The sequence below is a fragment of the Narcine bancroftii genome, chromosome 14 (genome assembly GCF_036971445.1).
Source record: "Narcine bancroftii isolate sNarBan1 chromosome 14, sNarBan1.hap1, whole genome shotgun sequence".
Classification (NCBI taxonomy): Eukaryota; Metazoa; Chordata; class Chondrichthyes; order Torpediniformes; family Narcinidae; genus Narcine; species Narcine bancroftii.
Window position 1 is genome coordinate 39,887,975 of NC_091482.1, and position 15,273 is coordinate 39,903,247.

Sequence of the window (15,273 nt, forward strand, 5' to 3'; positions counted from 1 at the left end):
TTGCCAAAGCTGCACTCTCGTCCATTGACGAGGATGTCCCATACCAAGTGGAAACTGATGTCTCAGATTGTGCTTTAGATGGAACCCTTAATCCACACATCTCAAACTCTGGCCCGATATAATTATATTTGGCCCGCAAGATCATTTCAAAAATGTATTAGAGGTGGCCTGCCCTGCAGCGAGAGCCGATGCTGTTTTTTGGTAATGTCACCCCCACCATCCTCCCCCTTCATTGCACATCCTTCCCCATTGTAACACGAGAAATTGTAACACGAGAAGTCTGTCGATGTCATCAGCCGCCAAGACAGTTGGAAGGCTCCCCGCACAACCAGTCACTTCTCCCACCTGTCGAGCGGTGCGGCAGATGGGCGAGCGCCTGTGATTTCCTGTCAGCGCGACAGGCATGGCAGGCTGCGCATGGCCCCCGGGCAGCGCGAGCCCCGCGCGACTGGCACCGGACGGCCCTTCCACAGCGCGAGCGCACTTCTCCTGGTCGCCATGGCCTTCAGCGCTTGCACCCGCGCGGACCCCAGGGACGGCTGGTTCGGCCCTGCACGTGAAGAGAGAGATGGTGGCTGTCCGCAAAGGCTGATCGGCAGCGCGCTGGGCCTGAGTGGGTGGGTAAGCAGGGGTGGGCAGAGGGTGTAGGTGAGGAGTAATGGGCAGGGGAAGTTATGGTGGTGCGAGGGGCAGTTAGAGGGAGGGATGAGTAGAAGGAGGGGTGGATAGGGAAGAGGTAAAAGGGGAGGGGCAGGGCGAGTAGGGGAGGGGTGATTAGAGGGTGAGAGACGGGTAGAGGGAGGAACAGGGGAGAGGCAGTAGAGGGGTGTGTATAGGATGGGGTGGGTAGAGGCAGAGCGAGTGGAGTGAGGGGTGAGTAGAGGTTGGGTAAAGGACTGGTCAGGTAGAGGGATGGTGGGTCGAGGGTGAATAGAGGTCTAGAGCCTGAGGAGTGAGCAGGAAATGCTGAGTCCTGATGCAGGCCAAAATGGACACAGCTTGTGAATGCTGACTACATCTCCACAGGGACCAAATAGGTTTCCCTCAGGTCAAGCAAAGGGTGAACTTGAGCTACCTACTCCTGACCTGCAAAATTATCCTCCTAAAGTTATATCCTAAAGTTTAACATTACATATGTTGAAAGAAGAGAAAACATGCAGATGTTGTTGAAAATTTTCATTAAATATTTAGTTTGGCCCTCGACTTAGTCCAAGTTTTTAATTTTGGCCCTCCGTGAATTTGAGTTTGACACCCTTGCCTTAATCAAAAGGGCAGACCGGTGGAATTCTTCTCCCGCATGTTACACGGACCTGAACTAAAACATCCTTGAAAATGAAACCCAGGCTACAATGAGACTGTTCACCTCTGGAGATACTTTCTAGCTGGCACAAAATTTACCCTGGTTACTGATCATTAATCTGTAGCATACATGTTAAGTACTAAACACAAAAGTAAAATGAAAAACGATAAGATGGCACGCTGGTGAATAGAACTATCAACATACATTTATGAGATCCAGTACAGACCTGGCAGTTTAAATGATCCCTCTGACACATTGTCACGAGCTGCTGCCGGTGCTCAGCTTGAGGGGCTAAAAGAGATCCATAGCAGACATAAGGGCTAACAAACTTCTTTACTCCCTGGAAGAAATCAAAAAACTGACTAAAAGCTGTTGGCGCAGAATGCAAACCCCAGAACTTTAATGCTCCAGAGGCCACTCTCATCAAGGCAACCCAACCTTTTGAGAGGATTAGCTTGGATTTTAAAGGGCCGCTACCTTCCAACAACAAATATGTATATTTCCTTACTGTAATCGACGAATACTCAAGGTTTCCCTTCACAATAGCCTCCCCTGATGTCTCATCAGCGTCCGTCATTAAGGCACTTGACAGAATTTTCAGTGCTTTTCGTTTTCCCAGTTACTTTCATACAGAGGTTCAGCATTCATGAGTGATGAGCTGCGCCAAGCCCCGCTACAAAAGGGGATTGCCATCAGCCGTACCACGCGCTACAATGGGCAGGTCGAAAGGGCTAATGCTACAGTCTGGAAGACTGTTAACCTTGTGTTAAAGACACATGGTTACCCTGTTACCCAGTGGCAGGAGGTGCTGCCTGAGGCACTACATTCCATTCGGTCCTTATTGTGTACTGCAACAAATCAAACAACTCATGAATGTAGCTTTTCTTATGAAATCAGGAACTGTGATGGACTGGCCAGCCTGTTTATCTGAGCCTGGCACCATGCTGCTGAAGAGCCAAGCTCGGACACGTAATACGGCTCCTCCAGTCCAACCATTTCATGCTAAACCCATTTATGCTCATGTTAAATTCCCAGATGGGAGGATTGACACTGTACCCCTAAGAGATCTGGCCGAGCCTGATTCGCCCAAGATACTCTTGGGCGAATATAGAATTATCCTGGATTCCTGAGAAGAAGAAGGATCAATTTATTTATAAATGGAATTCTAAATTGTTGCGTCAGTATACGTCAGCTCTTTTAATGCCTTTGATGGAATCATGGACTGTGATAAATAAACAAATAGGTACACGAGAAAATTTCGTGTAAAACACCTTTATATCAGAATAAACTTTTCCCGTTTACACTTAATTATCAATTTTTGAAATTATGGGATCAAAAAGAAATAAAACTGTACAGGATTATTTAGAAGGAGGTTATTTTATTTCTTTTCATAGAATGAAAGAGAAATATGAAATCCAGTCAAATACCCTTTTTTGTTATAATCAAGATAGGGCTTTATTATTGGATAATTATAGATATACTTTGAGGATGACTCAACATTCTTAATTTGAAACTTTACTTATAGAAGGTGGTAAGAAGAGATTTATATCTGAAATGTATTTGTTATTGCAAAATAAAATGCTTAAACAAGACTCTCATTAATCTAGGATAAAATGGGGAAAGGATTTAGGGATTGTGAAAATCCAAGATGATTGGAGGATTTTGTGTAAACATTGTTTGAGTAAGATTATTAATGTAAGATATAGATTTAGTATAGGTATCGCGTAGTATAGGTTTAGTATAATCTTATGCATCAATTATATTTATTTCCAGAAATATTAAAGGAATGTAATTTATCTTCTTCAGATTTATGTTTTTTAGATATCGGAAGGACGTTCGTTGTATTTTACATTCTACTTGGTCATGCGATATGGTAAAAAATCTTTTTGGATGCGACTTAATGAGTTATTAGAACATATTTTAAGGTTAGAATACCATCGGATCCATTATTAAATTTGTTAGGTAATATTAAAAAGTGGGTCTCGAATTCAGATTGACTAGATTTCAAAAAGCATTTTTGAGATTGGCATCAGTTGTTGCTAAAATATGTAAAACGATTACATGGATAAACGAGATTAATTTGGGTTTACGAAGGTGGCATATGGAGTTGAGATCATGTATCCCGTTGGAAAAAACAACGTATTATTTACGTGCTAATTATTTTTTTTCTTTGGAAAATTCCTAAACTCCATCTGAGACAGCCCGAACGCTGGCACAAGGAAGGAGGCAACACACAATCTGGGAATTTCCATCTCGTCCACGCAGTCTCTTATCGGCCACTGGATCTCGCATCTTTCATCACACATGACTTCTGCTCAAATGCTAATTAATGACGGAATTACATCCCTGCAGACATCAGTAATTAATTCTTCAAACATATATTCCTTTTCATCTGACGTTCTACAATAACACTCATTAGCACTGTCTCCCCTTACACATTCGCCATCTGAGCACATTGTGGGTGAAAATAAAATAACTTCTCACATGCAATCATTCGAGTTGTCCAAAAATAAATAAACGACTTTACAATGAGAAATAGAAAAACAAGTTCAAACATGCAACAAAACGACGAGTGTCACTGAAATATATTAAAATGTCCAGTGACCTAATTTGGCTGATACAGAAAATGAACTCCCTTACTTCGTGCGCGATTTTGCATTACTTCATTGAGACCTATTCTGGGGAAAGTCTTACTAGTACAAAATTGACAGATGCACCTGAATTGTAGACGGACAGATATCATTGCGGGCAGATAATCTAGAATGGTGGAAAGGGTTGAAACCATTTTGACTGGCGGAAGTAAATCTGAACCTGGGTGCAGAAAAAAGGGCAGAACATGAATGGGATGAGTAAATGTGTTGTGGATTTGTGCAGAATGCCTGAAAGTTGTGGAAACATGCATATAATCATTTGGAGAGATTGAAATACGTCTATCCAAATGTGAGTGGTGTTAAGAATGAATGTTATCACCTTAGAACATGTGGTTGTGCATGGAGTTACGATGTTGTGGATTTTACTGAGTATTGGCTGTCAAGGGGTATTGGATTGGCTGATACAGGTAACAAATGTTGTAAGGAATACTCAGGGAGGGACATGATGGCGTTTAGCATTGAATGTCAAGGTTTATAATGGAAGATGAGTGTCAACTTCGAGGCGTAGTCTGGCAGTCAGAAATAAGAAGTGAAAAATCACTGCACTGGGAGTAGTTTCCCAATTAGTCCTCGCGTCACTCATGTAAAGGATATACGTTGAGAAAAATGAATCAGACAGGAGAGTAGTTGCAGTCCTGTTCCGGAAGGACAAGAGTTGGTGACCAGGGGATAAATCAATGCAGTCCTGTCACAGACAAACATGAGAGTGAGAGCAGGGGATAAATCAATGCAGTTCTGTCCTGGGCGCATGAGAGGAAATGACCAGAGGATAAATCAATGCAATGCCATAGGTGAACATGAGAGTGAGACCAGGGGAGAAATCAATGCAGTTCTGTCCTGGGCGCATGAGAGGAAATGACCAGAGGATAAATCAATGCAATGCCATAGGTGAACATGAGAGTGAGACCAGGGGAGAAATCAATGCAGTTCTGTCCCGGGCGGACGAGAGTGTGTGACCAGGGGATAATCCTTGCAGTCATGCCCCGTGCACACGAGAGTAGGAGACCAGGGGTTAAATCAATGCAGTTTTATCCCAAACACATGAGAGGGTGTGACCAGGGTATAAATAAATGCAGTCCTGTCCTGGGCGTACGAGAGTAGGTGACCTGGCAATAAATCAATGCAGTCCTGTCCTGGGCGCAAAAGAGTACGTTAGCACAGGATCAATCAATGCAGTATTATCCCGGGCACGTGAGAGCATGTGTCCAGTGGATAAATTATTGTAGTCCTATCTTGGCACAGGAGTGTAAGTGACCAGGGGATAAATCAATGCAGCTTTGTCCCAGGCGCACGAGAGTAGGTGACCAGGGGATAAATCAGTAGCGTTGTGTCCCGGGTGCACGAGAGGGTGAGAACAGTGTATAAATCAACGAAGTCCTGTCAAGGGCGCACGAGAGGGAAGACCAGTGGATAAATCAATGCAGTCATGCCCCGTGTGCACGAGAGTGTGTGACCGGGAATAAATCAATGCTTTTCAGTCCAGGGCACACGAGAGGGTGTGACAACTCAATAAACCAATCCAATCATGTCCCGGTTGACAAGTGTAGGTGACAAGGGAATGAATCAACGCAAACCTGTCCCAGGTGCGTAAGAAGGTGTGACCAGACTATAAATCAATCCAGTCCTATCAAGTGTGCATGAGAGGGTGTGACGAGGAGATAAATTAATGCAGTCCAGTCCCAGGCGCACGAAGGTAGGAGACCAGGCGATAAATCAATGCAGTCCTGTCCCGGCATCACGAGTGTAGGTGATAAGAGGATATATCAATGCAGCCCTCTCCCGGCCACACGAGAGTAGGTGATCAGGAGATAAATCATTGGAGTCCCGTACCGGGAGTTTGAGAGGGTGAAACCAAGGGATAAATTATGCAGTTCAGTCCCACGTGCAGAAGAGAGAGTTTTCAGGGTATAAATCAATACAGTCTTGTTCCGGTAGCACAACAGTGTGAGACGAGGGAATAAACTAATGCAGTTTTGACCAGGGTGCACGAGAGTAGGTGACCAGGGAATAAATCAGTGGAGTCCTGTCCCGGCGCAGGAGCGTTAGTGTGGGCGCACGAGTGGGTGTGACCAGGCGATAAATCAATGCAGCCATGTCCTGGGTGCACGAGAGGATGTGACCAGGCTATAAATCAAACCAGTCCTATCAAGGGTGCCAGGGAGGGTGTGACTAGAGGATAAATCAATGCAGTTCTGTTCCGGCAGCACGAGAGTGGGTGATAAGGTGATAAACTAATGCAGTTCTGTCCTGGGCGCACGAGAGGAGGTGATCAGGGAATAAATCAATGCAGTCATGTACAGGGAGCACGAGAGTAGGTAACCACGGGATAACTCGATGCAGTAATAACCAGAGCGCACGAGAGCATGTGACCACTGGATAAATGATTGGAGTCCTATCCCAGCGCATGAGAACAGATGACCAGGGGATAAATCAGTGGAGACCTGTCCAGGATGTACGAGAGAGTGAGACCAGTGGATAAATCAATGCAGTCCTGCCACAGGTGAACATGAGAGTGAGACCAGGGGAGAAATCAATGCAGTTCTGTCCCGGGAGGATGAAAAGGTGTAACTAGGGGATAAATCAATGCAGTTCAGCCCCTGGTGCACGAGAGGCTGTGACCAGGGGATAATCCTTGCAGTCATGCCCCGTGCGCACGAGAATGTGTGACCAGGGGATAAATCAATGCAGTTCTATCCCAGACACGTGAGAGGGTGTGAACAGTGTATAAATTAATGCAGTCCTGTCTCGGGTGCACCAGACGGTATGACCAGTGGATAACACATACAGTAATGCCCTGGGCACAGGACAGATGGAGACCAGCAGATAAATCAATGCAGTTCTATCCCGGGCTTACAAGAGGTTGAAATCAGGGGATAAATTCATGAGGTCCTGTGCCAGGTGCAAGAGAGTAGGTGACCTGGTGATAAATCAGTGCAGTCCTGTCCCGGGCGCAAAAGAGTAAGTTAGCACGGGATCAATCAATGCAGTATTATCCCGGGCACTCGATAGCATGTGACCAGGGGATAAATCATGCAGTCATGCCCCGTGCGCATGAGAGGGTGTGACCAGGGAATAAATCAATGCAGTCCTGTCACAGGCGAACATGAGAGTGAGACGAGGGGATAAATCAATGCAGTTCTGTCCTGGACGAATGAGAGTGTGTGACCAAGGGATAAATCAATAAAGTCCAATCCTGACGCAGGAGTGAAAGTGACCAGGGGATAAATCAATGAAGTCCTGTCCTGCATGGACAAGTGGGAGTTGTAGTCCTGTCCCAGACACACGAGAGGGTGTGACCAGGGCATTAATTGATGCAGTCATGCCCCGGGCCCACGTCAGGTGGAGACCAACTGATAAACCAATGCAGTTTTGTCCCGGGTGCACGATAGTAGGTGACCAGGGGTTAAATCAGTGGAGTCCTGTCCCGGGTGCATGAGAGGGTGAGACCAGTGGATAAATCAATGCAGTCCTGTCCTGCATGGACAAATGGGAGTTGTAGTCCTGTCCCAGGCGCACGAGAGGGTGTGACCAGGGGATAAATCAACCCAATCCTATCAAGGGTGCACGGGAGGGTGTGACTAGAGGATAAATCAATGCAGTTCTGTCCAGGGCACACCAGAGTCGGTGACCAGGGAATAAATCAATGAAGTTCAGACCCAGGTGCACAACATGGTGAGACCAGGGGATAAATCAATGCAGTTCTGTTCCAGGAGCATGAGAGTAGGTGATAAGGTAATAAACTAATGCAGTTCCGTCCTGGGCGCACATGAGTAGGTGACCAGGGGATAAATCAATGCATTCCGGTCCCACGTGCACAAGAGGGAGTTTTCAGGGTATAAATCAATGCAGTCTTGCATTCGGAGCACGGGAATAAGTCACCACGGAATAACTCAATGCAATAATAACCAGAGCACATGTTAGCATGTGACCAGTGGATAAATGATTGTATTCCTATCCCGGTGCACGAGAGGAAATGACCATACATGCAGTCATGCCCTGAGCACCCGACAGATGAAGACCTGCCAATAAATCAATGCAGTCCTGCCACAGGTGAACATGAGAGTGAGACCAGGGGAGAAATCAATGCAGTTCTGTCCCGGGCGGACGAGAGGGTGTAACTAGGGGACAAATCAATGCAGTTCAGCCCCAATCAATGCAGTTCTATCCCAGACGCATGAGAGGGTGTGACCAGGATATAAATCAATGCAGTCCTATCCCGTGTGCACGAGAGTGTGTGACCAGGGTATAAATCAATACAGTCCTGTCCTGGGTGCAAAAGAGTACGTTAGCACGGGATCAATCAATACAGTATTATCTCGGGCACGTGGTCGCATGTGACCAGTGGATAAATGATTATAGTCCTATCTCGGCGCAGGAGTTTAAATGACCAGGGGATAAATCAATGAGGCCCTGTCCTGCATGCACAAGAAGGTGACACAAGGAGATAAATTAATGCAATCCTGTCGGGGGCGTACCCGAGAATGAGTCAAAGCAGATCTGTTACGGGCGCATGAGCGGGTGTAACCAGTGTATAAATGAATGTAGTCCTGACCCGGGCGCACGAGAGTAGCTGCCCAGGGGATCAATCAATGCAGTTCTATCCCAGACGCACGAGAGGGTGTGACCAGTCAATAATATATGCAGTCATGCCCTGGGCACCCGACAGATGGAGACCTGCCGATAAATCAATGCAGTCCTGTCCTGGGCTTACAAGAGGGTGAAACCAGTGGAGAAATCCATGAGGTCCTGTCTCAGGCTCACGAGATTATGTGACCGGGGATAAATCTACGCAGTCAGGTTGCGGACGCACGAGAAGGTGAGACCAGGTGATAAATCAATGCAGTCCTGTCCCTGTTGCACGAGAATGTGCAGTCCTGTCAAGGCCTCACGAGAGGGTGTGACCAGAGGATAAATCAATGCAGTGCTGTTCTGGGTGCACAAGACGGTGTGGCCAAGGGATAAATCAAGGCAGTTCTCTCACCAGCGCACGAGAGGGAGTGAACAGGGAATAAATCAATGCAGTCCTGTCCCGGGAGCACGAGAGAGTGAGACCACGGGCTCAAGTAGAGCAGCTGGTTAAGTTAGCACCAAGGCGTGCACCCAGGGAGAAGCGTCCCATAGTCCTGGAAGCACAGGAGCCCCACAGATCCGCTCTGGGACCGGTACTGAATCACCTTCAGACCCCGACAGTCACTCACACACACACACACACACACACACACACAGACAGACAGACAGACCCGGGGAGATGTGCACTGTGCATGCATGCCTGAGAACCTCTGCCTGCCGCGTTATCCGGGCTGTTAACGTGATGACGTAAGAGCGACGTCATGGGCCGCGCGCTCTTTGACCGTCTGAAGATGGTGAAGATGCTCTTTAGTAGAAATGGTTCACACAAACTGGGTCAGAGGTGGCGGGGATGGGTGTGAGAGTGGGGTTGGGTGGGGTGGGATGGGATGGGATGGGGGTCGGGGTCGGGACCTGCGAGGGCGAGGGGGACCCACGAGGTTGAGTGGGTCGAGGACCTGAGCGGATGAAGGGGCCTGTGCTCCTTGATCTTCTGTCTGGGGCTGGCTGTGGTTGGCTGCGAGTAGGGCGGGTGACCTGGTTCTCTCTCTTTATCCGCCACAGCTCGTCAGCGCTGGCTGCGACATTCCTGGGGCCTGAGAAGATCTCGTCCGCTAGCAGGAGCTGGATGACCTCCAGCATTTGTTCAAGGAAGGGTTGCTCAAACATCAGGCAGGGTTTGTTTCCTTCTGCCACTGTGAGCATCTCATCCATTAAAGCTGATGGGGCTCTGTCCCCCAGGCCATCGAGGTGCATCAGTCTGGCCGCGCACTGCTGACGGGAGAGTCCGAAGGTGCAGAGGAGGAGGTGGTTGACGGTGATGTACTTGCCCTCCTCAGGGATCGTGTCATCCACTCTGGCCGCTGTTTCTTCATTGAGGACACTCGCCATGTGGTAGAACATGGTGGAGTTCGAGATGATCTTCCGGAGTCTAATCTGTGCCTCCGCCTGCCCGAGCCATGTACGGGGCTCGTTGGTCCAGAAGGGGGGAGCTTTACTGAGACGGCGCTCATTGCCGAAGAGTCCATGTTTGGAGATCTGGACTGGTCGGGGTCACAAATGTAGTGGCTGCTACACACAGAAAACACCACTAGACTCGGTGGGATTGTGGCAGGCTAGAAGAAGTCAGGAAACTGACTAAAAGCTGTCCTGTTTGCGCAGAATGCAAACTGCAATACTTCAATGCTCCGGAGGTTACTCTCATCAAGGCAACCTGACATTTTGAGAGGATTAGTTTAGATTTTGAAGGGCTGTTACCTTTCAACAACAAAAATGTACATTCCTGACTGTAATTGACGAATATTCCAGGTTTCCCTTTGGGATACCCTGCCCTGATGTCTCGTCAGTGTCTGTCATTAAGTCACTTGACAGAATTTTCAGCATTTTTGGTTTTCCCAATTACATTCATACTGATAGGGGCTCAGCATTCATGAGCCCTGAACTGCGGTGAGCCTTGCTACGAAAGGGGATTGCCACCAGCTGTACCATATGCTACAACCTGCAGGGCAATGGGCAGGTTGAAAGGGCTAATACTACAGTCTAGAAGACTGTTAATCTTGCTTTAAAAACACATGGTTACCCTGTTACGTGGTGGCAGGAGGTGCTGCCTGAGGGGCTACATTCAGTGGCAGCTCTCCTGACATCTAATCAAGCACTTTTGAGCCACTATGAACTCTTCCCCAAGAGAATTAATCTGACCTTCCATGACTGTATTACTGTCAACTCGACAGCCTTTTAAAAAGTGCCTCCAGGTGAACATGGATTGTTTGCAGTAAAACTATCTTTTAACAGGACAAGATTTAACAGATCGAAGTTTACACTGCAGGTGATGCCATTGTGAAAAATACAGAAATAAAGACAGCTGCCTTCTATCATCCAGTCTTCCCAGGATTTGAATTGTTTCTATTTGTTAGAGAAAAGGAAAGGAATATTTATCCCCATACCTGAACCCTGTCCCCCTCAGACAGATGCTACTGCAAGAGCTGCTGTTATGAATCACCGTTGATTCAGAAATTGAAGTCTCGCCTGATAGGGGATAACTTCAGGGCCCTGCTCATTTCATTGAGCTCTGTAAACAGTAGGGATCCAGAATTATGAACCACCCCTGCTGGACAATTTCTTTGAACTGTACAACTTAATGCAATAATTTATTTGACCAAGGAGGAGTGGCACATCGCTCATCTGAGAAGCTAGGACTGACCAAAGGAAGGGACGCATTATCTCTCCACAAAATTCTCTTCAGGAAGTACACAAGTGCCTCCCTTTTGAGTGAATGGAGCAGTGGTTCTCAACCTTTATCTTCTCATTCACATCCCACTTCAAGTGATCCCTACGCCATGAGTGCTCTGTGATTAGTAATGAGAAGAAAATGTTTGAAAAACCCATTTTAATCAGTCCTCATTGACTCATGGAGTGCACAGTTTCAGAACTCCAAAAGAAATGGGCCAACAACCATTTTTCTCCGAGCAAAATAAGGTCTGGAACACTGATTCTCAACCTTCCCTTCCCAACCACACGCCACCTTAACCAATCCATGACACAGCACAGAGCACCGATGGCATAGGGATCACTTAAAGTGGGTTGTGAGTGGAAAGAAAAAGGTTGAGAACCACTGGTGTCAAGAGTGATTTTATAGAATTAATAAAAATATTGTCTTGTTATGATTGATTTGCCTGGGACCTTGAAGAATAAGTCGTCAGCAGGAACTGGGTTGAACTGAATCAAAGTTTTGCTGTTATTTGAAATGCTTATAAACCCGCAAGGCAGAACAGGGTTAAAATCCTAAGACTGAAGTGATATTTGTTGATCACCTATGTACAGCCACTAACCAAAGCACTGTCATTCCACACTCACAGGGGCAGGAGACTCAGAGATGTCTGGAGGAACCCACTGGAGTCAAGCAGGTGTCCCTCCTGCAGCCCGATGACAATGTGCTTTGAGGTAGAACAATGCTTGAAAATGCATCAAGAAGACCTAAACACTCCAATATCCTTTGAGCTGAGGACCAGCAATCAACTTGAAAATGAACAAGATCACATGATTTCTGAATCCATTGAAATGCAGCATCAGAGACAAAATTAACTAAACCAAATATGCAAACAGTAAGTGTTGCTATCTTTGTTGCTCTATTATACCCACATTTATCCTGTTTGTTTTAAGAAAATATTGACTTGACTTCTATTAAGATTTTGTTTTACTGATTTGAAGATGGGTTTAAAATTTCGACCCTGCTGTGGACTGCCTGAGGCACTGAGTTCAGGCCATGGTCCTCACTTTGTAGCCAAGATAAATGAAAAATTGGATCTTGGGTATTACTTAACTTTTGTAACTCCTTCCAAAATTAATCCCAATTCTGTCCCAAAGGGTCTTAATTTTGAAGATTCCCAGGTAGAACGTAAAGTAACTATTTTTTTATTCCAAATAAAACATTTATCTGAAAAATTAGAATTTAATCCATTCAATTTCTGTGGAGTAAGATCTTGTACCATTCTATGCCCAACATTAATTGTGTCCTGACAAAGTTCTAAAAAAATTTCCTCTTGAATATTTATTTTTAAATCTTTCTCCCATCTTTGTCTTGACTTCTGACCTCATTCCATTTTGCAAAGTTGTCTACATCACAGAAATGTCCAATTAAATTTGTTCAGTTAACATCAAATATGGACCCAAATATTCTCATAACTATGCCTTTAACTGATAATAGAATATTGTATTGTTCTGTATCCCATACCTACATTTCAATTGCTCAAATGTCATTAAAGTTGAACCTTTTATGCAGTGATTTTCAAACTTTTTCTTCCCACTCACCACAATATTGTATATACTGAGACCTTAAAGTAATGGTTCTCACATCCCACTTCGCCATAGATTAGTAAGGGATTCTAAAAGTAGTACATGACTGGGAAGGTTGAGAATCACTGCTCTGGACCTAATAGTTACCAAAATAGTTGTGGCCCATTTCCTTTGGTGTTATGAAACCGTGCATGTCAAGAGTCAATGAGGGATGATTAAAACTTTCTTTCCACCCAAAAACCATCTGAAGCAATCCCTTATTAATCGCAGAGCACCAATGGCAGAAAGGATTACTTAAAGTGGGATGTGAGTGGAAAGAAATGTTGAGACCTAATGTTTTATTGTCTTAATTCCTTTCTAAAACCAAATAACTGAAATATTTACTTGCAAATTTTTTTGACACAGAATTAAACATCAAAAAGAATCTGTTCAAATAGCTGATCTATATCAACCAGTGCATAGAATAGAGGAGTTGGGAAATGATGTTGAGACTGTAGAAGGCCAAATTTAGAGTACTGTGTGCAGTTCTGGTCACCAAATTATAAGAAGGATATCAACAAAATAGAGAGGGTGTAGAGAAGATTTACGTCAATGTTACCTGGGTTTCAGCATCTCGATTACAAAGAAAGATTGAGCAAATTAGGTCTTTATTCTTTGAATCATAGAAAGTTGAGAGGGGATTTGATAGAGGTATTTAAGATGACGAGAAGGATAGATAGAATTGATGTGGATAGGCTTTTTCCATTGTGAGTGGGATAGATTAAAACAAGAGGTTTTGAGTTCAAAGGCAAAAGTTCAGAAGTAACATGAGGGGGAATCTCTTTACTCAAAGAGTGGCGGCTGAGTGGAATGAGCTTCCGGGAGAAATAGTGGTGGCAGGGTCCATTTTGTCTTTTAAGGGAAAATTGGATTGGTATATGGATGGGAGGGGAATGCAAATAGGTGGGACTAGATGAGAGTATTTAGTTCAGTGTGGACGAGAAGGGCCAAATGACCTGTTTCTGTGCTGTGATTGTTATATGGTTAAAATGTGTGGCAGTAACTTGGAAGTCCAATGTGTATTTGGGAATGGGTCGTTGTATCCACCTTGAAATAATTACATATAATTGATGGAACAAATTTGAATTTTCTTTTTTAAAAAATTTGGGAACCGTATTTACCAAGTGTAGGAATTAAGTTGTAATCACCCAACCTGAACCTTCTGACTCCTAAAATCGAGAAAGTTAAGACGTTAGAATTTATTTGAGAGTTTTGCTCAATTTTTACCAGATGTTTTCTTTTTTCTTTTCTATTGGGTAGTGGGGAGGTGGGGTTTTTTTTTAAATCATTGTGCATTAATGTTAACTTATTTTCAAGTAAGAAATTTATGTTTTTAATGCATATGTGAAATTAAATAAAAAAATTTTAAGGATGATGTAAATGAAGAACTGTTTCAGGAAATGGGGATTTTCCGCTACTCCCATTAACCCCAGGCAGCAGGAATGTGTGAATGAAAAACTAAACTGGCCAGATTGACTGAGGAAACACGGCTAGAGTTACCCAAAAAGTGCTCCCCTATCATTGATTTAACGCAGGTGACACTGAGGATTGTTGGGGCAGAGATGGTCCATGGACAGCCAATATGGACAGCTTGGGGAACAAAGCCCACAATGCCATTTGGGATGGATTACCTGAAGAGAAACAAATATTAGAGAGAGAGACACACACAGACAAACACGCACACAGACAAACACATGCTCAGAGACCCACACATTCGCGCTACCGGCGCAGGTGCGCCCCGGCGCAGGCGCGCCCCAGCGCAGGAGCGCATGCTCAGAGACGCACACACCTACACTAATAGACCCACACACACACCCACACTCAGAGACCAACACAGAGACCCATACACACACTCGGTGACCCACACACACACACACACACACACACACACACACACACACACTCAGAGACCCACACAGACACAGAGACAGACCCGCACACATAGACCCACACACACGTACACATAGACCAACACACACACACACACACACATGCTCAGAGATACACACGCTCAGAGACCCACACACACACAGACACACACAGTCAATCATAGGATCTGCTTTGGTGTTGTTCAGCTGTGAAACTAGTGGCCATTTGGAGAATGCGTCTGCAGTGTTTAGGAAAGTCTCACCCATGAGTAGTCCAGCGAAGTCTACATGAATCTAATGCGAGGGTTTGGATGGTCATTATCATAGGTTAGCTTTGGCTTGTGCCATTTTTGGCTGCATTGTCTGACATACTTCACATTCTCTTACTGTTGTTTCAATGTCTCTGTCGATAGAGCACCACCAGACATGCATCCAGGCCAGTGCCTTCATTCGACCCATTCCCGGATGGTTGTGGTGGTCGGAGTGGATCAGCACCTAATTTGTTGTCATTAGTATTTCCTTTAGTTGATTGACTTTTTTATTTCTGTGTTCCAAT

General features: G+C 45.2%; 2 long non-coding RNA genes across 4 annotated transcripts in view; both read left to right on the forward strand.

The window, feature by feature from the left end:
- The first annotated feature begins 350 nt into the window (after positions 1-350).
- LOC138749490 (uncharacterized) lies at positions 351-3,584 on the forward strand. The gene is made up of 3 exons (XR_011348691.1): positions 351-617; positions 3,107-3,173; positions 3,502-3,584. It is a non-coding gene; the product is annotated as an uncharacterized lncRNA (long non-coding RNA).
- Positions 3,585-8,678: 5,094 nt separating this feature from the next.
- Positions 8,679-15,273, forward strand: part of LOC138749240 (uncharacterized) — a 32,787-nt gene continuing 26,192 nt past the window's right edge. Inside the window, exons 1-3 of one of the 3 annotated variants that reach the window (XR_011348502.1) lie at positions 8,679-8,767; positions 11,874-12,119; positions 15,131-15,217. This is a non-coding gene — a long non-coding RNA (uncharacterized lncRNA). Of the gene's footprint in view, positions 8,768-9,278; positions 9,315-11,873; positions 12,120-15,130; positions 15,218-15,273 lie in introns of those variants that run through there. The other 2 variants (XR_011348503.1, XR_011348504.1) reach the window with 2 other exon arrangements.